Source organism: Ochotona princeps, chromosome 30 (assembly GCF_030435755.1).
Source record: "Ochotona princeps isolate mOchPri1 chromosome 30, mOchPri1.hap1, whole genome shotgun sequence".
Lineage (NCBI taxonomy): Eukaryota > Metazoa > Chordata > Mammalia > Lagomorpha > Ochotonidae > Ochotona > Ochotona princeps.
In genome coordinates, this window is record NC_080861.1 from 21,961,958 (window position 1) to 21,985,493 (window position 23,536).

The window sequence follows — 23,536 nt, forward strand, 5'->3', positions numbered from 1 at the left end:
GTTCTTGTTGTTGGATGTTTCAGCCCGGCCATGGCTCAACCATACCCACATACAGCTCACGCATGGCTCAAGAGGGGATTGAGACCCACCTAATCAGTCCCACGCCTACCCTCTGGTTCTGCATGACACCAGATGGTGTTAGGATCTGAACTGGCCTGGTGTATCCAATCCCAGCCCACGCTAGTGCCTCAGGTGACTACAACTGTTTCCTAGATAGAATGCAGCCCCCATTCCAGCACACGCACCCCTTAGTGGGAACCTCAACCCAGTTAAAGTGTCCCCCTGCCTCCCCAACTGGGCCTGTTCCTAGCCGTAGATCATGCGCCTGCCAGTGGTTGCTCTCACTTAGCTTATCTCAGTCCCTCACTTGTCCTGGCCTCTGCTTTAGACACTGTGACTTAGCGTCCTTGACTCAACTAGCTACCTAAGCAGCGATTCAAACAACCAATACCCCAGAGCTCCCTGGCCGGGAGGCCAGCAGGCAGACCCTGGCACCACATGGCGCACTGGCCGCCCTGGGGGAGGCCGAGGACTCGTTCACTGCCTTGCGGCAATGTCTTTGGTGTGAGCCCCCAGCATTGGGTCCGACCCGGCAGGGGCACCCCCACAGCCGTCACACTGTGAGGAGCAGCACTTGCCCCCTAATCCCAAGGCCCGAACCTAAAAGCTTTCTACCCACTCTGCAATTCCTCTCTCTTGCTCTTGCTCTCCCCCTCCCCTTTTTTCCCCTGTACAACGGCTTTTATTCTAGGAAATCCTGCGTGTCGATTTTCACTTTTGTTCCCTGTGCTTTTGAAATCTTATCATGGACTCCTTTTCCATTCCAATTTAATGCGTTCTCTACCTTGTAAAGATTTCAAATAACTGCAGTGGTTGAATCTGAGCTGTTCTGGAGCCAGGAGCCAGAAGCCAGGATCCAGGAGCCAGGAACCAGGAGCCAGGATCCAGGAGCCAGGAACCAGGAGCTTCTTCCCAGTCTCCCATGTGGATACAGGGTACCAAGGCTTCGTGCCAATCTCAACTACTTTCCCAGGCCACAAGCAGGGAGCTGAATGGGAATTTGAGCAGCCAGAGCATGAATGGGTGCTCATATGGGATCCTGCACATGTAATGCTAGGATTTAGCCACTGGGCCACTGGGCCAGGCCTGGTAGCATAGACTGTGCTGAAAAAATAAGTTATGGTTTAGCTGAAGTATACTTGGTTTGTTGCTTCTGCTGGGTTTTCAGTGAACCTGGGAATGTAGTTTCTGAATGATTTTTTTTTTTTATTCTCATCCTTGTCAACTGTGTCTTTAAGATGCACAATTGTCTACTCTGTTGCAGTTTGGAGGGATGGAAGTATAGCTTTGAGAAGAATAAGTATTTTCTTGCAGGTCTATATTTGGCCCAAATTGTATGTATATTGATCCAAAGAAAGTTTGATGTCAGTCCCTGGCAAATGTGATAGCCTGGGCCTTACTATTGGTGCTGAAGAAAGAAATGTGACTGCTACCTTGTCCTCCTGGGAAGCCTGAGTGATGCTGCCAAGTGTGGCACCAATTACATTAGCTGCAGGACTGTGTGATACAGGTGGATATTTCCCCAGATCCTGTTAATTTCAATGGATGCTGTGGCTTTTAATATCAATAGCTATAATATGAGGGCTAGAGGAGTCTAACAGGGTGATTACAAGGTATACAAGTTGGTTTGCTCTGGACGCTTTGAGTCCAGACAGGTAGAATACAGGTAGATTCCATCCTGTGACCACTGAATGGTTTCCAGTGGCACCAAGAAATTTAGAATGAGTTGTTACAGGTCTGGTGCTTCAGGTCATTCCTTGTGGTTGGAATGATGATGTGGATCTTTTAATAGACTGTTTTTAGTGTTTGCTTCCAGAAAATTAAGGTTATTCCCTCTTTTTCATGTTGTGAGTGAAAGTAGCTGTTGGGCTAGTGCCCCAAGCTCTCATAGTTACCTCAGACTTTGCCGTGCTGGTAAGAGTGGAACAGAGCAAGCTTGGAAGGCTTCCATGGCCAAGCTTGGTGCCATATGTGGTTAGAATGAAGGCAGCCCTCTAGCTGCTCAGACTGCTGCCAGGTTGAGTCACATCTGGGTCCTATCAGTCACTGATATTCATGGCAGGCCAATTTGCTGCTTGTAGTGCTATGTGCAAAAATGAGCCCGTACCACCAAGCACAAGTCTCTGCTTAACACCATGGCAAGTCTGGAGAGTCATTTTGTAGGCATTGGTCTGGGCTTTGAGGTCTTTGAGCTTGATCCAGTGTGGGAGCTCAGAGCAGCAGTTGGCCAGGCTCTTGATTCCAAGGTAAGGTCCCAGATTCTCTTTTGTCCTCTCTACAGCAGCAGAAGCCTTGTTCTGCTTTCTGGTTGATGGAGGGGTAGTGGAAAAAACTTGGCAATGTGGGCCCAGCAGCGTGGCCTAGCGGCTAAAGTCCTCGCCTTGAACGCCCCGAGATCCCATCTGGGCACCGGTTCTAATCCCAGCAGTTCCGTTTCCCATCCAGCGCCCTGTTTGTGGCTTGGGAAAGCAGTCGAGGACGGCCCAAAGCTTTGGGACCCTGCACCCACGTGGGAGACCAAGAACAGGTTCCTGGTTGGGAGGACTTCAAGGAATTCAAGAACCACATAGCCTCAGAAATACAACAAATGAAAAGTAAAATCCTTGACTTAGAGCACAAAATTGAGAGCCTAACCAACAGAACAAATACAGCAGAAGAGAGGATCTCTGAAACGGAAGATACACAAAACGAACATACCCAGTTCATTAAAAGCTGGAGACAAGTCTGAACAAAGCCAATAAGACCATACAAGAAATGAAAGACAACCTCAGAAAATCGAATATTAGGATTATTGGCCTTCCTGAAGGAGCGGAAAAAGAGTCAGGAATGCAAATGGTGCTCGACGAAATTATACAGGAAAGCTTTCAAAACACTTGGAACATGAACCCAGCCCAAATCCAGGACGGTCAGAGGACTCCCAGCAGATATGACCTAAAGCGATCTTCACCCAGATATATGGTGCTCAAGTTCCACTCCAACGAAGACAAAGAAAGAATCCTAAGACAAGTACGAAGCAGAGAAAAGATCACATACCGGGGAAAACCAATCAGAATCACTGTTGACTTCTCTGAAGAGACTTTACAAGCAAGAAGAGAATGGACAAAGATCTTCCAAATCCTGAATCAGAACAACTGTCAACCAAGAATATTGTACCCAGTGAAGATCTCATTCGTATTTGAAAACGAAATCAAATACTTTCATAGCAAAGAGAAATTAGAAGAATATGCCAGCACAAAACCAGCTCTACAAAATCTCCTTAGAAATGCACTAAATCCAGAAAAAAAGGAGGTGAATCATAAGCAAAGATGGCAAACAGGAAGGCCTCCCCACTAAAGTCCACACAAGGAAGGGCAATTACACAGATATCAACACCCACAAAAACAAGTATGGCAGGGCAAAATCACAACCTCTCAATTTTAACTCTTAACACAAATGGCCTGAACTCACCAATCAAAAGGCATAGATTAACAGAATGGATTATCAACAGCACCCAACTATCTGTTGCCTACAAGAGACACATCTAACCAGAAGAAATTCTAAGAAGCTGAAAGTGAAAGGTTGGAAACAGATATTTCATGCCAATGGACGAGAAAAAAAGGCTGGGTTAGCTGTCTTAATTTCAGATGATGTGGACTTCAATCTGACACACATCAAAAAGGACAGGGAAGGACATTATATATTGGTGAAGGGACTGATCCATCAAGAAATAATTACCACTGTGAACATATATGCACCAAATTCAAACGCGCCTAGCTATGTGAAGCAATTACTCATGGACTTAAGGGGAGACATAGATATGCACACAATAATAGTGGGTGATCTTAACACCCCACTAACAACAATAGACAGATCAACAAAACAAAAACTCAACAAAGAAACAACAGAGCTCATACAAACAATAGAACAACTGGACATGATAGATATTTATAGAATTTTTTACCCTAAGGCCACAGATTATACATTTTTTTCAGCAGTGCATGGCACCTTCTCCAGGATCGACCACATGTTAAGACACAAAGCAAACCTAAATAACTTCAAAAAGATAGGAATCATACCATGTACCCTCTCAGACCACCACGGAATGAAACTGGAAATCAGCAATTCAAAATGCCCCAGGAAATACAGAAACTCTTGGAGGCTAAACAATATGCTATTAAACGAACAATGGGTCAGGGAAGAAATTAAAGATGAGATAAAAAAATTCATGTAAACCAATGAAAACTCCGACACAACATTCCAAAATTTGTGGGACACTGCCAAAGCAGTGCTGCGGGGTAAACTCATCGCAATTAGAGCTCATGTCAAGGCCCAAGAGAGGCGTCAAATACAGGAACTAAACACAAACCTCCAGGAATAGGAAAAACAACAGCAGAAGAGCCCCACACACAATAGGAAACAAGAAATCATCAAAACAAGGGAGGAAATTAATCAGATAGAAATAAAAAAAAAGATACACAAAATCAATGAATCAAAAAGCTGGTTCTTTGAGAAGATAAACAAGATAGACACTCCACTGGCCCGACTGAAAAAGAAAAAACATGATAAGGCAAGAATTAACAGCATCAAAGATGAAAAAGGCAACATAACAACAGACACTGCAACCATTAAGAACATAATTAGAAATTACTACAAAGCACTATACTCCAACAAATCAGAGGATCACCAAGAATTGGAAAAGTTCTTAGATTTCTACCACTTGCCAAAACTTAGCCCAGAGGCAACAAACGCCCTGAACAAACCCATAACTGAAGAAGAGATTGAATCAGTGATTAAAGACCTCCCAACAAAGAAAAGCCCAGGCCCAGATGGCTTCACTACAGAATTCTACAAAACATTCCAAACAGAACTGACCCCAATCCTCTACAAACTCTTCAAAGCAACAGAAAACGAGGCAACCCTTCCAAACTCATTCTATGAAGCCAACATCACGTTAATCCCAAACCAGACAGAGAACTAACAGAGAAGGAAAACTACAGACCTATCTCTTTGATGAACATCGATGCTAAGATTCTCAACAAAATCCTAGCCAACAGAATTCAAAAACACATCAGACAGATCGTTCATCCAGATCAAGTAGGATTCATCCCTGGAATGCAGGGATGGTTCAACATTCGCAAATCCACAAATGTGATACACCACATCCAAAAACTGAAAAACAAGAATCACATGATAGTATCAATAGATGCAGAAAAAGCTTTCGACAAAATCCAACACCACTTCCTACTAAAAACCCTAACCAAGGTAGGCATAGATGGAAAAATCCACAACATAATCAAAGCAATATATGAAAAACCTAACGCCAGCATCATACTGAATGGAGAAAAACTGGAACCCTTCCCACTAAGATCTGGAACAAGACAGGGATGTCCACTTTCTCCACTTCTATTCAACATAGTCCTAGAGGTACTCGCTGAGGCCGTAAGACAAGAAAAAAAAAATCAGAGGATTCCAATTGGGAAACGAAGAAGTATTCTTTATGTAGAAGAGCCAAGAGACTCAATACAGAGACTGCTAGAACTTGTACGAGAGTTTGGTAGAGTGGCAGGGTACAAAATTAATGAACAAAAATCAACAGCCATAGTGTATGCAAATAGCCCGAAGATGGAAAAAGAATTAACCAGCAAGATACCATTCAAAATAACAGAGAAAAGTATGAAATATCTGGGAATAAATCTAACCAAAAGTGTAGGAGACTTATTTGAAGAAAACTACAAACTACTTAAAAAAGAAATTGAACAAGACCTCAAAAGATGGAGTAACATCCCATGCTCCTGGATAGGTAAAATCAATATCATTAAAATGTCTATACTGCCAAAAGCAATATATACATTCAACGCAATCCCAATCAAATTGCCCAAAACATTCTTCATGGAACTGGAAACAATGATCTAAAGGTTCATCTGGAAGCACAAAAAACAACGGATAGCTAGAACCATTCTCAAGAACAGGAAGTTAGCAGGGGGAATCACAGTTCCGGACCTCTGGACATACGATAGGGCAGTGGTTATCAAAACAGCGTGGTACTGGCACAAAGATAGAGAGGAAGATCAATGGAGCAGAATAGAAACACCAGACAGGAACCCAAACAGGTACAGCCAAATAATCTTTGACAAAAAGACAAACAACAATCCAGGCAAATGGGAAGGTCTGTTCAATAAATGCTGTTGGGACAACTGGTTAATAGCCTGCAGAAACAAAAAGATAGACCCACATCTCTCACCATACACTAAGATCAGATCTAAATGGATAACAGATCGAAACCTACATCCAGAAACCTTCAAACTTTTGGAAGAAAACATTGGAAACACACTGCAACACTTAGGGGTAGGCCCTCACTTCCTAAAAAAGACTCCAAATGCAGTAGAAATCAATACCAAAATAAACAATTGGGACATCATCAAACTAAGAAGCTTCTGTACAGCGAGAGAAACAATCAACAAAGTAAAAAGGCAACCCCCAAAATGGGAGAAGATCTTCGCACACGACATAGGTGATAGAGGGCTAATTTCCAGAATATACAAAGAACTACAAAACAGCCAAAATGTCAAAACAAACAAGCCACTCAAGAAATGGGCACTGGAAATGGGCAAACACTTCTCAAAGGAACAAACCCAAATGGCAAATAAACATATGAAAAAATGCTCAAGTTCCCTGGCAATAAGGGAAATCCAAATTAAAACATCAATGAGGTACCACCTAACGCCAGAAAGACTGGCCCACATGAATAAAAGCACCACCAACACTTGTTGGCGAGGATGTGGGGAAAAGGGATCCCTACTCCACTGCTGGTGGGGCTGCAGGCTGGTACAGCCTTTATGGAAATCAGTATGGAGAACATTCAAACAACTCAAATTCAACATACCGTATGATCCAGCAATAGCACTCCTAGGAATATATCCAGAACACCTGTTTTATGAGAAACCAACATGCACTCCTATTTTCATAGCAGCACAATCAGTAATTGCAAAAACATGGAAGCAACCAAAATGCCCATCAACAGAGGATTGGATAAGAAAGCTATGGTTCATCTACTCTATGGAATACTACTCAGCTATTAAAAAAAGCAAAATGCAGTTCTTTGTGGCCAAATGGGCCAAACTGGAAACCATAATGCTAAGGGAAATGAGCCAATCCCAAAAGGTTAAATACCACATGTTTGCCTTAATTTAAGATGATATGATGTTATGTATAACATGTTATGTTATGAATGTTATATGTTGTGTATAAACTAAAATTGAAGTGTAGGTGAGGTGGTCACAAAAGGTGGCTGGGAAACCGAATTTACTTTTTTATTATTCTTTTTTTATTATTAATTATTTTACATTATGGTACAGTTTCATAGGCTCTGGGAATCCCCCCCCACTCCTCCCCCCTGGTGGCTTCCTCCACCTTGATGCAGTATTACAGTTCAAATTCAGTCAAGATTCTTTCCTTTTAAACATATACCAAGTATAAAGTCCAGCTTTTTATTGTCCAGGTGGGTTGAACAGTCTCTTGGGGAGACCATTTCTGGTCCGTTGTTAGAGCTGGCAGAGTATCATCCCATTCAACCAAGAGTCCCGACATAACATCAACAGCAATTTGCAACATTATGGAATTGACATGGTTGTGAGTAACCAGCGTGTTACAAAACAAAACAAAACAAAAGAAAACAAACAAACAAAAAAAACAAGTTCTTAACCACAACCTATGATTTGCTCATTGACATTTCAATTTTAGTTTTATATACAGAACCGACTGCTATATACCTTAAAATGGCTATAAGGTACCATTCAGCTGTCTCGTGTCTATTTCGTTTTAGTATTTAGCCATTTGTTGTGTTGAAGTATAATTTTGCTGATCTTGGCAGATTTTAGGGTAATCTAGATTGACTTGTAACTCTAACAAGACATTTGTCGACAATTAAGGTGCTGAACATTTTTTTGTTTGTTTGTTTGTTTTGGGGGGGTGTGCAGGGAAATCCCCAACACCACGGTGAAGACTGACTAATCTTCGTGTCCCACCCAGCGAGGCATGAGCCAATCCACGCCAGCTCTTTCCTGTCAGATTCCAAGCTCTACTTTTTGTTGTTTGTCTATTTATTTTAGTTTTTTTTAGTTTGTATGATTGTTTGTTTGCTATGAGGGGTTTTTGGAGCGATCCTGAAGGTCATCGCGAGAGAGGGTGGGGGTCCAGAGGTGGAGCCAGGTTCAGACCAGAGAAAGCTCTCCTCCCTGGTCCAGAAGGATGTTTATTGTTCTTCTGTTTCTGCGGACCGCTCAGGGCTTCTGGTTGTCTTTCCGATGACGTTGGCTTCTGCACGGTAGTTTTTGGACTTCTTCCATTCCCTGTGGAAGCTCTGGTTGAGGGTGGGTGACCTCAGAGTACTCGGCCTCCAAGGGCATACAATTCCCTGTGGTCTCCTAGGCAGTTGGGATGTAGTCCTTGTTGCTCGTATTAATAGTTTGTGGTGAAGGTCTGGGAGTCTTCAGGGTTGGGATCCAAGCTTTCTCCTTACCACCTGCAACACCGTGGAGTGCCCTCCTGCTCCACGCACATGACCTCCTGCTAAGAGGTTGTCAGGATCACACCCGATTCCCCCCTCATGCATTGGTATAGTAGTTTTGCTATTGTTTAGTGCCACTTTGAGTCTGTTGTCTATGAATTACCAGATTTGATCTTGATAGGCTATATTGTACTTTTTCCTCACTCTTTTTATGGTCCTGAAAGACTTCCCTGCATTCCCCCCATCACGGATTAACATAGCGTATTGAGGGTAAAGTAGGTGTTACAGTTTTTCAATGTAGATCTTGAGTATTTTGACATTAATTGTTGGTTTATAGTTTACATTGCATTATCTTATTACATTGGATACAGGTTGTTATAGATTGCACTATTATTACAATATACAGGTACTATCTTCCAAGTTTTCATCTTATCATCTCAGATTAAGGCAAACATGTGGTATTTAACCTTTTGGGATTGGTTCATTTCTCTTAGCATGATGGATTCCAATCGGGCCCATTTGTCCACAAAGAACTGCATTTCGTTTTTTTTAATAGCTGAGTAGTATTCCATAGAGTAGATGAACCATAGCTTTCTTATCCAGTCTTCTATTGATGGGCATTTTGGTTGCTTCCATGTTTTTGCGATTGTAGATTGTGCTGCTATGAACATAGGTGTGCATGTTGGTCTCTTGTGTAGGAGATGTTTTGGATGTATCCCTAGGAGTGCTATTGCTGGATCATATGCAATGTTGATTTTCAGTTGTTTGAGTATTCGCCATGTTGGTTACTCATTACTATGTCAATTAATTCCATAGTGATGTAAATTTGTGCTGATGGTATGTTGGAGCTTTCAATTGACTGGGATGATACTCTGCTGGCTCTGTCTTCAGACCAGACAGGGTATACCTAAGAAGCCGTTGAACTTGACTAGACAATAAGATGCTGGACTCTATGTTTGGTATACGCTTGCAATGGGGGAATCTCAACTGAACTTGAGCTATGGTTATGCAACAAGGTGGAGGAATCCACCATGGTGGGAGGGTTTGGGGAGGGGTGGGGAGAACCCAAGTACCTATGTAACTGTGTCAAATAATACAATGCAATTAATGAAGTAAAAATAACAAATAATTTTAAAAAAACGAAAAAAAAAATAAAATAAAATATATAAATCTTTAAAAAAAACTTGGAAATGTGAGGTTCAAATGCTCTGCAATGATGGGCCTAGAAGCCAGGTTATGACTCTAAGTGCAGTGATGGTGGTCCTGGCATTGAGCTTCAGTTCCTTCTCTCCTCAGTAGGAAGTGACACTGGAAAGTTGTACAATTTAGATCTGGGTGAAGAGGGACATAGGTGACTTTCACACCTGCTTCATTCAATGTGATTTGGGAAAGTTATGCTAACGTGAGACACTTTTCTCTCATCTTAATTCTGTTCTGAACATTAATAGGTACACAAATAGCTGTCCAAATTTGGTGTCTCTGAGTGGAGGCAGTCCCTTATGCTTCCTCCTCAGCTGTTTGTGGGTTCCCACATTCTTGTAATGACTTAACAGTTTGGAGAAGAGAACAAAGAATCTTATGCTGCTTCTCTGTTATGTCTTCCAGGTACATTCCTTGGAATCTCCACGAGCCAGAAGAAGGCAGATTTGACTTTTCTGGGAATCTGGACCTAGAGTATGCGATGCTGCTGCTGCTGCTGTGAGCTTGTCTGGGGGTGCAGGGAAGAGGCAGAGAGGTACATGCACAGGGAAAACGAGGGACGTGTGCTATGTCTCCTGTAAAAACCATGAGGTATAGGGCTCGAGCCTCTCCTCAGCACCATGTAAGAGTTTCTATTCCACAGATATGACCCATCTGGGTTGTGTCGGTAGCTGGAAGGCTACTGTCTGCACCACAGCCTGGGGAGAGTAACCTACCACTGCAATGAGACTCAGCAACATGGGATTGCACAAATACTGTTTGTTAGATTCAGGTTCACTGTTGTAAATCTCTTTTAACTGTCTGCCATCCTTCAGGCTCCCAGAAGGGTCATAAGATTGGCAGTTGGAGAGATAAGTTCCAGAGTAAGCTGGATAGCTTACAAGTCCTCTGCTCTGTGACTTGGTGTAGGGACACCCTGATGTGCTAGGGGTATAGCTGAGACCTCCCTCATTTTATTGTCTCTGGTGGTGAGAGAGTGGGAAAGAGACAGACCTCTCCTGTGACCCCTCATACTCCCATCCACCCAGCCTTTGCTCTGGACTCAGGCCCAGGGCTGAAGGGTTTTATCTTTCCAGAGCCTTTGTGATGACAGCAGGGGAGATTGGACTGTGGGTGATCCTGCGTCCAGGCCCCTACATCTGTGCTGAGGTTGACCTTGGAGGCTTGCCCAGGTAAGTTGAGTTCTGCCACCAGAGCTGTGGTTTAGTAAACTACTTTAATTTGTCAAAAGTAAAATTTAAGCCTAGTTATCATGAGAACAACTCCACTGCCTGAGTGTGTGTGTCTGGCATTGGATCCTGGACTTTACTTGTATTCCTTTTTTCTGCTACCTGAGAGCTGTAGTCATGGGATGGTTCCATAGTTACTCCTATTGTACAGAACAGTAGTGGAAATGGCCTGGTCTTGTTCCTACTGCTGTGGCTTTGTCAGGGAGTAAGGAGAACTGTGAAGAGTAGGAGGGATACTGTCCCCATCCCTTCCCACAGAAAGGAGCCATGACCTTTCTCTCTTCTCAGGTATTAAAAAAAAAAAAGGAAATGGAAAGTTTGGGCCTGCAAAGAAGGTCTCATTTTACTAGTCATTCTCTTATGTTGTTGCCACTTCCTGACACCATGAAACTTGACAAATCCCTTTCATTCTTACTTCCCGCATCTAATTTATTCATTTTAGACGTTGGCTGTCTACACAGAGGTGAGTTTTGGGAGAGAATCAAGAATCTTATTCTCTCATCTCTGCCATCTGACAAGATTCCTGGTTTCTTTCCTGGTGTGTTTCCTGATGAGCACTTGTCTCATATGCATATGGAGGACATTTTTTTCCCCATGATCAACTCCTTCTCTGCTTCAGCTTAAGAAAATGAAAAACCTGGGCCTTCAAGAGGTAGGATTTTGGAGAACTGACCATTCCCTTTGCTGATCAGCCGGGGACCTGGCAATACCTTAGTGGCCAGCAGGGGAAGAGTCCGTGGACTTTTAGCTCCCATTTTGCATGTAGGTCTTAGGGGAAATGCGATCCTATCCACAAGGAACAGACACTGTCTTCAGGAAACTGCTCTTAAGGACTCAAAAGAGTGGAGATGAGTTGTCACTTCATTGAAAACAAAAAATTCATAAAACCAAGCAGGCTCAGTCGCTTAGACTGGCCATTTAGATCTGAAAATTCTTCTAGCTTGTAAGGCGCTTTGGGGATGCAGGTGATGTTTGCTTGTAAATCCCATAAGATTCGGAGTGGTCCAAGAACTGGAGCAGATCTTTGCAGAATTCCCCAGCACATCAGGGCTCTGAGTAGGAGTTGGATGTGTAGATGTGAAAGCTGATGAAGGCGGCTTTTAGGAGGGCATAGAAGTTGTGCTCAGTGGCCCCATACTTTATCCTACCTTCCTATCTCTTCACTGAATCTGTGCTTCCTCCCCCCAGCCGTCTACTGCGAGATCCCAAGCTCCAACTGAGGACGACTGAAAGAGGCTTTATTGACACAGTTGACAGGTATTTTGATCATCTGGTTCCCCAAATGATTCCTCTTCAGGTAAGATTTTGTGTTTTCCATCTTCCACTCCACGCAATGAACATTTTTTGTTCTGCCTGACATTTCTGGGCCTTCAGAATCCATACCATCAGCTGAGGACTTCTTTCACCTCCATTTCACTGGGGCTGATGGAACTTTACCAGGGATTATCCTGGATCTTGGTGGACACTTAGTATTTAATAATGTGTTGGTGTACATCTAACCTGTCTCTGCTATTTTGTTAGCTCTGCTGTGATACAGTTAATGCAGATTTTGCAAATATTCTTGCAAGACAGCAAAGAGTGGCTGGTAAAAGTCAAGGTTCCCTTCTTATCTGAACCAAAGGCATGTAGCTGTCTGGAGGAGACAGCCAACTTGCTTAGGAAATTGTAGAGGAAATTACTTGTAAACAGAGAGTCAAGTTACAGACCTGTGGCAGTGGACACTGCATTAAGGACATAGTGGTTTGAATGGATCAGACTAGGGCTTCTACTGGTAGGCAGGGCATGGAACAAAGTTTTGGGCTGGTAGGGAATTCCATGGTATGTTCTCCATGGAGACCTGGAGGCTGAGCAGGCCATTAGCTAAGCAAATGCGTTGGTCCTGAGTATCAGTAACAGAGAAGTAATAGATGGGAAGAAATGAAACAAGGGGCATAGGGACAGGAAGCCCGGCATGCCTGGGCAGTGAAGAAGAAAAAGAAGTCAAATGTGACTTGTAAAAGAGAATTCCAAAACATTCTCATTTTCTTCTGCACTCCTTCAGAGCTCTATCCTCTTGCCTGAAATAGCACAGCCCCTCTGTGGTTAGCATCTTTGTTATGGACAATGAGATTCTCTGGGTTGTAGCGAATAAAGAGATCAGGTTTTGTTCTTGACAGTATACTTTACCGTCAGTGTCTTTAGACTCCAAAAAGGAGGAGATATGCTCACAGCATAAGGACTCTAAATGGATAAATCCAATGAACTGGAATTGTGCTTTAGCACAAGCCTTCAATGTTAATGAGACTGGATGGAGGTTTTACTAACACAGCTTGAGGAGCAACCAGAATGTGAGAAAGCATAACATGAATGTAGTGATCTTGTGGCTTTCTTAGGAAGACAGAGTGAGAAAACCATGGGACACATCCTAGACAGCTTGACCCTATTGCTATGTGATGTGAAGATCCTGGATGAATGTCCTTTATGGTGGAGGTCACTGAAACTGAAGGAGAGGTCAAAGGTGCATGAGGGAGAGAAACTGTGCCAAGAACCTAAGCAGGTGGAAGCAGTGGGACCAGGCATAAAATCGTAACATCATCCAAAGAGAAAGCAGGAATTTAGGAAGTCTCTTTTGGTTTCCATATATTGTCCGCTTCCAGCTTCTTTGGTTACATTACAATCCAGGAAGCTGAAACAGAGACTGAATTTGGATTGAGTTTTGATTGCCTTTGCTTTTACTCTTCTGCATAGAGTCTTTCAAAGCATGAAACCACTGTTTCACTCTTGAACCTTTTTTTAAAAGCTTTATTTATTTTTCTTGGAGGGACAGATTTACAGAAAGGGGGAAAGACAGAGAGCAAGTTCTTCCATCTGCTGGTTCATTCCCCCAATGACCACAATGGCCAGAGCTGAGCCTGTTTGAACGTAGGAGCTTCTTCTGGGTTTCCCACATGGATGCAAAGCCCCAAGGTTTTGGGCCTTCTTCTACTGCTCTCCCAGGCCAGAAACAGAGCTGAATGGGAGTAGTCACAACACAAACTGGCACTAATATGTGATCTTGTTGCTTACAAGGGGAGAATGAGCCAGTTGAGTCGTTGCTTCAGGCCCTCCCTATTTTATCTTAAATAAAAGAATAAACAATTTGAGATAGTTGATAGACAATGGTAGTTTATTTGGTTCTCAGTTATGAAGAAGTCCCAAAGTATGGTTCTATCTTCTGCTCAGATCATTAGGGATGATTGCCTCCTTAACTTCAAGTAATCTTAGTTCATTCCTAAACCTCCATCTTTAAATTGCACTACCAGAGGACTGGTAGACTGTTTGCAACACAGGAAAATCTGGTTTCTAATGAGATTGCTACAGGTGGGAGTGTGGGCAGAATGGGTAAGAAGCAGGTGACTGTGGGTCTGAGATTTCATAGTCAAGTGTCATAGTCAAGTTAGAAACAGGGAGCCTGTGCTAACTCTTATATTGAGCACTTTAGGGACAGCAGGCCTCCTACGTTTATCTTATTATCTGGATGGAAAGAGATACCAGACTCTAAAGGACTTGAGCTCCAACCCTCCAGACAAGCTGTGCTATTTTCTCCAATGACTCTCGACACTTGAGCATCTGTTCCTGGTAGCCTCATTCTTCAACCTCATGTGCTTGTCTTTCAGTATCTCTCTGGAGGCCCTGTCATTGCATTTCAAGTAGAGAATGAATATGGCTCATTCGATAAGGATAAGCATTATATGCCTTACCTTTACCAGGTAAGAACACTTGCTGTTTATCCACACTTACAGACAGACTCCCTCAATCTGTCTTTGTCCAGCACTGTTTTCTGATTTCCTACATAGAGATCACCATGTGAGGCATTGTGCATTACCAAGATATTTAAGATCAAATTGAATTTCTTAATGAATTGATAACTAAGGACATTCTCTGTATATTCCTGCCTTTTGTTTGCTGTCTATATCCACATTTCTGTGACCCATAATTTTAAAATTAAATTTAGATATTAGTGAATGTACATTGATAGTTAATAGTGTTTTAATGGCATGATGGTGATGTCTAGGATAGTAGTTTGAGGTTTCACGGTATTATGACTATTTCATCTTCAGGTATGTTTGTTCCTCCTTTGAAGGACTTCTCAGCTCAAGAATTAACTGCAGTACTCCTTGTTGTCTTATCTGATGGTGCAGGTCCCTCCCTGTCCCTGAATGACCACATCAGGGGCTGATTAGGTTCTATTCTATACTTGGGGTATTGATCAGGATGAGGGGACTCCACAATCTGGCCTGACATACTAGACTGCTGTTCTGATTAGCTCTTTGCATAAGGTGAAAGATCTGGGGGAATCATCAAATGGGCACAAAGAGGTGGGCAAGCACACTGTGGGACTCCATAGATTTGGTTCCTGACCAACAGTTGTGGAACTGGATAAGGTCTGTGAAGAATTTCTCTCTCACACTTGTCTCAGGGGCTGCTAAATATCTTAGTCAAATCAATTTGACTATTATTATTTTTTGCTATTTTAAAATTTCCACACGACTACATTCCCAGGCACAATTAGGCACAGCTAGAAGAACAGATGAGATACATTAAGAAGACAAGTTGAACCCCTCACCATCTATATCCCATACTCTCAGTAAAGCTGATTTGTAACTCCTCCTTGCACAGTTGTAATATTCATTTCACAGGGTTCAGTCAGGAGCCAATGTTTGTAACACTGATCAGTATTCCTTCTTAAAACCCATAGCTTCAGTCTATGTCTTCAAGCACAAAATAGCTCCCATATTTTATTCCTTTATTTCTTTGAGTTATATCCCCTTTTTGTTTTCTGACAAATTCTTTTTTCCCCTTGAGGGTTTGATTGTGCGGTGTCAGAGCCCATGCTCAGGTGCTAGGCTGGACAGATGTGGTAATTCCTCCAGTGTCTTAGCTTGCAGGTAGTTATTATATCAGTCAGGTTCAGTACTGTAATGAAACATCCAAGGCAACCTACTTCTGGTGTAAGGAGGTTTATGTTAACCCATGGTTTTGGAGGGCACAGTCCAAGATCAGGCATGTCCATTTGTTTAGTTGCCTAAGGAGACCAGTAAATTGCAATAGTGGAACATGAGCAGAGGAAGAGCTCATGAGAACCATGAAGTGAAAAGTGACCCAGTACGTCTCAGGAGATTATAATCTACCTTCTCACAACTGCTTTCTCCAGTCACCTACACACCTCCTACTAGTCCCATTTACCGGACATCAAACTTGGATTAAGTGTCTAAGCTTTTAGCACCATGAATTTATGAATTGATTTAATGGTACGAGCACAAGATACATAATTTACCTAAGTCTTATTGTTTTACCTCTAGCTCCCCCAAACTCTGTGTTCTTACACACAGCATACAATCATTTCCTCCCTAGTAATTTCATAATCTCAAACTCATCCCAGCATTGATTTAGACTGAAACTCAAGTCACACTTCTTCAGCTGGAAGTCCAAAAGTCGAAATTACAAGATACAGTGATGGGGTGGGCACAAGGCATACATTCTATTCCAAATGTTGATAGCAGGGAAATAGAGAGGGTTAACTGGATCAAAACAAGACTAAAACCCCTGAGGACAAGCATTAAATGTTAAAGTTCCATATGCGTCCAGGGGACATTGTGGTAGAAGAGGGCTCAATGGCTTTGGAAACTGCCCTTAATACCTTTCTTGGTTAAACCCTGTACTTTAGTTATTACCCTTTGAAGTCTTGTGATTGAAAGTCCACAATCTGCTTTGCTAGTAGAAATCTCATTTATGGTTGGCAATATCCTGGTGGGGTTTCTTGGTAGTGGTTCTGTCATTGTGACAAGTCTCTGTCCGACCTCTTGAGTGGTCTGAGACATTTCTTAAAACAATAGTGGAGGATTCTATGCCTCTGTCGCTTTGTTGCTCTTTGGCATGGTCACCTTCTGAAGATGAAAGCTGATGCATACAACTTTTCTGAGTGGGCATATGCTGCTAGTTGGCTTACCTTCCTGAGGTGCTCACATTAGGCTCACTACCAAAGTTTCATTAGATATTTCTCCATCAGAGGCTCCTTGCAGAAGCTCCAATCCAGTAGCATGATTCTGCCTGGTTTTCCAGTATTTCCTTTTGGATCTCGGCAGAAGTATCATGACCTTGTTCCCTTGCATTCTGCATGCCTGCAAAAGCAGTATTGTGCAAGTGATGTGAAAGTCTTCCTGCCCAAGCTATGTCTGTATCCACTGGAAGTAGGACTGCCACAGACACAGAACACTTTGCTGGCAAAGGAGAATCTGGAGCTTGCCCTGGGAGAGCAGAATGCATTAGGACTCTTTCCTGAAAGGATCTCTCCAAGAAAGATCTTGGAAACAAATTTGTACTTCTTGGCTTCTAGTGACACCGTGACGGGAAGGGCTGGTTCCAGGATCTCCTAAATGCCTTTGTACCCTTTTTCTCAATTATTTATTGGGATATTGTTCCCTGTTAATTTCTCTATCAAAGCATTTCCTATGATCCTTCTCTACTTGCACAGTAAAATTTAAGTATATCCATTCCATTCATTATTGCTTCTAATTCTCAGTTCAGATTTTACTGAGAGCAAAACATAAAGCGAATGGTGCAGTCCTAGTACAATGCTACTTGAATTCTCTTTCTCCCAGTACACTAGTACGTCATTTGTAAGTTCAGCCTCCCACAAGGTATCAGAAGTGAGAGCAGATAGCTTCTGTGCTAGAGTAGGGGACATTTTGTTTTATTGTTGCTGGGGTTTTTTTGTTTGTTTGTTTGTTTTTTGTTTGTCTTTTTTTTTTTTAGTTCAGTTCCTAATGTAACTCTGATCACCATCTGAAACCTCACGAGGGCTTTCTTTCAGCATTCTGGTCATGACAGCTTAGCCAATCTTTGAGAAAGGCAGACTCCGTTCCAGTTTTCTTGTCCTTGAAGCCTTCACCATCATCCCTCAAAATATTCTGACAATAATATTCCAGAGTTTTCCTAGTTTTAGGGTTCAATAATTTCCTGATGTCTGCCAGTTCACTTACTCCAAAGCTGTCTTTTTAGTTCAAGTTTTAGTTATATTAATGATCCTTTAATATCCTTGAATATCAATTTTCTTTCTGTATTAGTCAGTTTTTTAGTACTGCAATGAAATACCTGAGATAAGCTACTTATGAAATAGGGAGTTTTCTTTTGTCACATGGTGTTAGAATCTCATAGCTCAAGATTGGGAGGCCTTTTTGGTGCAATCATTTGGAGAAAACTCAAAGTGGCAATAGCAGAGAACATGTAGAGGAAGGATCACATGGCATGCTGAGAAGCAGCATGGCTGGTGTAACTCCTGCCACTACATGAAACAGCTCCAGAGAACTATCTTCCAAGAGCATACCACCAATTGTCTTAGGGTCTATCACTAGGCCCGCCACATGGACACCATCATTGTATTAAAGTTTCATCCTCTTAGTACCACAAAATTGTGTCTTGGGTTTTAACTAACTGCATGAGTTCAGCAAGTCACAGTAGCCGCACTCTGAATTCTCTAGTTCACATCGGCCCACCTGAATCCAGATGTGTCATTTCTCAATTGATTTGTATTTTTCTCCTGTGGAAACAAGGGACAGGAGCTAATTTTGTTCAATTTTCTCAACAGGCTCTAGTGAAAAGAGGGATTGTGGAGCTGCTTTTGACCTCTGACAATGAGAATGAAGTGCTGAAAGGCACCACTGAAGAAGGTACATGTTATAGTGTTATGTGAAGGGAGAAATGAGGCTCTTATCCAGCTGACGTGAGACTTGAACAATCCATGTGGCTCTCCAATGCCTCTCTTTCACATGCCAATTGAAATGGGTGCCAGAGATTATGACACCTGAAGATCCAGGATGTAGTTGAGAGCTCATTGCTGCCCCGGTGCTATGGCTTTTCACTGCTGTCATCATTTTTAACAGAGCACAACAGAATTCTTTATGATTAGTCTGGTTTTTTCCATGTTACATTTTTTTTTTCTGATAAGCTCTGGGCATGCTTATCATCCTGACCATCCCCACTAAGACCGTAGAGAGACAAAAATAGGTGTATAAGGAACACTACCTGGCAGAGCCCATGCCTTGGGGTCCTATAGCTTGAGAATGAGTAAAATGGTATTGAGTACATCCTAGAAAATGAAGTAAGAGGACAATTCAGCACATTATTGGAAGGTGACAAAAGTGACAAAAGTGATCAATCTAAGTAGACAGGTGAGTCAGGAGCATCTATCAGGGAACCTTTATCAAAGACCAGCTGTTGCAACCAGCGGCTGTTTGCCTTTTAGTGGTTCCTCCCCTCAATGACACAGCACATTAGAATGTGTGCTGAATCTGACAAAAAGAGACCTGCATATAATTCTGAGATATATTCAAGTCAATGGCATTGTCCTGGCCTGTTTCTCTGTACTTAGTGTGCTTGTATTTGACTGTCCTTTTCAGCAAGACGAATGACCCCTGCTGGTGGTCAAGGGAAAAAAAAAATGTTTACAAAGGCTTTAAAGTGAATTGAAAGTAGTATCTCATATTTCTTACTCAGCATGCCTCCAAATTCTCCTGTGTGTAGGCTGTCCGCCACCCATTCCTGGATGACACTTTCAACAATGACCCAACAGATCTTTTTATTCTTTCTACAGCATTAGCCACTGTCAATCTGAGAGAAATTCATGACAAGTCCTTTGATCAGCTTCAACTTGTGCAGGTAAAATATTTCAAAGCAGAGTTGTATACTTTTGCTGTCATAAGCCATGACCCCTGCCCTGCTTAGCATTTGCAGTGAAAACAAGATGTTTGGCAGGACTATTGCAGCTCTCCACCCTGTGTGTCTAATGTTCTCTACCATGTTGGGAGTGTGTTTTCCTCTTGGGTAATGAAGAAATTCCACTTCTGGATTGATCAGTTTACAAAGGATGGTAGGAAGGAAATGGGCTTATTTGTGGTAAAGCCTAATTGTGGAATGATATAGATGCAATATGTAAGTACTGGTTATACTTGCTTCTGTATTTTTTCCTCATTCTAGCACACAACATTCCCACTTTGTTTGACCATGCCCACACACATAAGCTGCTATTTACCCAGTCTAACTTGCTACTTACAAGTCCTATGACAAGAGAATTAATCCATTAAGTTAAGGAAGTAGCATTGGTGATGGACCATCTTGCCTCTTGTCTTCATGCCTGCATATGAGGTTATGTGTTTTTTTGACTTTTTTTATTAATTATTATGCATTATGTGACAGTTTCATAGGCTCTGGGAATCCCCCCACCCCTCCCAACGCCCCTCCCCCATGGTGGATTCTTCCACCTTGGTGCAGTATTACAGTTCAAGTTCAATCAAGATTCTTTCCTTGCAAACATATACCAAACATAGAGTCCAGCTACTTATTGTCCAGATGGGTTGAACAGTTTCTTGGGGAGACCATATCTGGTCCAAAGTTAGAGCTGGTAGAATATCATCCCAGTCAATTAAGAGTCCCAATATAACATTAACAGCAATTTGTAACATTATGGAATTGACATGGTTTTGCGTAACCAGTATGTTAAAAAAAAAAAACAAAAAAAAGTTCTTAACCACAACCTATGATTTGCTCATTGACATTTCAATTTTAGTTTGTATACAGGACCGGCTGCTATCTACCTTAAAATGGCTATAAGGTAACTTTCAACTGTCTCGTATCTATTTCATTTTAGTATTTAGCCATTTGTTGTGTTGAAGTATAATTTTGCTGATCTTGGCAGATTTTAGGATAATCTAGACTGCCTTGTATCTCTAACAAGACATTTGTCAACAATTAAGGTGCAGAACATTTTTTTTGGGGGGGTGTGCAGGAAAGTCCCCAACACCACGGTGAAGACTGACTAATCTTCGTGTCCCACCCAGCGAGGCATGAGCAAATCCATGCCAGCTCATTCCTGTCAGATTCCAAGCTCTACTTTTTGTTGTTTGTCTATTTATTTTAGGTTTTTTTAGTTTGTATGATTGTTTGTTTGCTATGAGGGGTTTTTGGAGCGATCCCGATGGTCATTGCGAGAGAGGGTGGGGGTCCAGAGGTGGAGCCAGGCTCGGACCAGAGAAAGCTCTCCTCCCTGGTCCAGAAGGACGTTTATTGTTCTTCTGTTTCTGCGGACTGCTCAGGGCTTCTGGTTGTCTTTCCGATGACGTTGGCTTCTGCACGGTAGTTTTTGAACTTCTTCCATCCCCTGTGGAAGCTCTGGTTGAGGGTGGGTGACCTCAGAGTACTCGGCCTCCAAGGGCATCCAATTCCCTGTGGTCTCCTAGGCAGTTGGGATATAGTCCTTGTTGCTCATATTAATAGTTTGTGGTGAAGGTCTGGGAGTCTTCATGGTAGGGATCCAGGCTTTCTCCTTGCCACCTGCAACACCCTGGAGTGCCCCCCTGCTCCACGCACATGACCTCCTGCTAAGAGGTTGTCAGGATCACACCCGATTCCCCCCTCATGCATTGGTAAAGTTGTTTTACTATTGATTAGTGCCGCTTTGAATCTGTTGTCTATGAATTACCAGATTTGATCTTGATAGGCTATATTGTACTTTTTCCTCACTCTTTTTATGGTCCTGAAAGGCTTCCCTGCATTCCCCCCATCACGGATTAACATAGCGTATTGAGGGTATAGCAGTTTTTACAGTTTTTCGATGTAGATCTTAAGTATTCTGACATTAATTGTTGGTTTATAGATTATATCGCATTATCTTATTGTATTGGATACAGGTTGTTAGAGATTGCAATAATATTACAAAATACAGGTAGTATCTTTCAGGTTGTCATCTTTTCATCTCAAATTAAGGCAAACATGTGGTATTTAACCTTTTGGGATTGGTTCATTTCTCTTAGCATGATGGATTCCAGTCGGGCCCATTTGTCCACAAAGAACTGCATTTCATTTTTTTTAAATAGCTGAGTAGTATTCCATAGAGTAGATGAACCATAGCTTCCTTATCCAGTCTTCTATTGATGGGCATTTTGGTTGCTTCCAGGTTTTTGCGATTGTAGATTGTGCTGCTATGAACATAGGCGTGCATGTTGGTTTCTTGAGTAGTTGATGTTTTGGATATATCCCTAGGAGTGTTATTGCTGGATCATATGGAATGTTGATTTTCAGTTGTTTGAGTATTCGCCAAACTGATTCCCATAGAGGCTATACAAGTGTGCAGGCCCACCAGCAGTGGAGAAGGGTTCCTTTTCTCCACATCCTCGCCAACAAGTGTTGGTGGTATTATGTATGTGTGCCATCCTTACTGGAGTTAGGTGGTACCTCAAGGTTGTCTTCATTTGGATTTCCCTTATTGCCAAGGAACTTGAGCATTTTTTCATATGTTTACTTGCCATTTGGGTTTGTTCCTTTGTGAAATGTCTGCCCATTTCCAGTGCCCATTTCTTGAGTGGCTTGTTTGTTTTGACATTTTGGTTGTTTTGAAGTTCTTTGTATATTCTGGAAATTAGCCCTCTATCACCTATGTCGTGCGCGAAGATCTTCTCCCATTTTGGGGGTTGCTTTTTTACTTTTTTGATTGTTTCTCTAGCTGTACAGAAGCTTCTTAGTTTGATGAGGTCCCAATTGTTTATTTTGGTCTCAATTTCTACTGCTTTTGGAGTCTTTTTTAGGAAGTGAGGGCCTACCCCTAAGTGTTGCAGTGTGTTTCCAACATTTTCTTCCGAAAGTTTGAAGGTTTCTGGATGTAGGTTTAGGTCTTTTATCCATTTAGATCTGATCTTGGTGTATGGTGAGAGATGTGGGTCTATCTTTTTGTTTCTGCAGGCTATCAACCAGTTGTCCCAGCAGCATTTATTGAACAGACCTTTCCATATGCTTGGATTGTTGTCTGTCTTTTTGTCAAAGATTAATTGACTGTATCTATGTGGGTTCCTGTCTGGTGTTTCTATTCTGCTCCATTGATCTTCCTCTCTATCTTTGTGCCAGTACCAGGCTGTTTTGATAACCACTGCCCTATAGTATGTCCAGAGGTCCGGAACTGTGATTCCCCCTGCTAACTTCCTGTTCTTCAGGATGGTTCTGGATATTCGTGATTTTTTCTGTTTCCAGATGAACCTTTAGATCATTGTTTCCAGTTCCATGAAGAATGTTTTTGGCAATTTGATTGGAATTGCGTTGAATGTATATATCGCATTTGGCAATATAGACATTTTAATGATATTGATTTTACCTATCCAGGAGCATGGGATGTTACTCCATCTTTTGAGGTCTTCTTCAATTTCTTTTTTAAGTGGTGTGCAGTTTTCCTCAAATAGGTCTCCTACATTTTTGGTTAGGTTAATTCCCAGATACTTCATACTTTTCTCTGTTATTTTGAATGGTATCTTGCTGGTTAATTCTTTTTCCATCTTCGGGCTATTTGCATACACTATGGCTGTTGATTTTTGTTCATTAATTTTGTACCTTGCCACTCTACCGAACTCTCGTATTAGTTCTAGGAGTCTCTGTGTTGAGCCTCTTGGCTCTTCTATATAAAGAATCATGTCATCTGCGTATACTGAAAGTTTGAATTCTTCATTTCCAATTTGGATTCCTCTGATTTCTTTTTCTTGTCTTATGGCCTCAGCAAGTACCT

The 23,536-nt window shown here is 42.1% G+C and overlaps 1 pseudogene; it reads left to right on the top strand.

Moving 5' to 3' along the window:
- LOC131478337 (beta-galactosidase-1-like protein 3) overlaps positions 1-23,536 on the top strand; it is a 50,886-nt pseudogene that overhangs the window by 7,179 nt on the left and 20,171 nt on the right.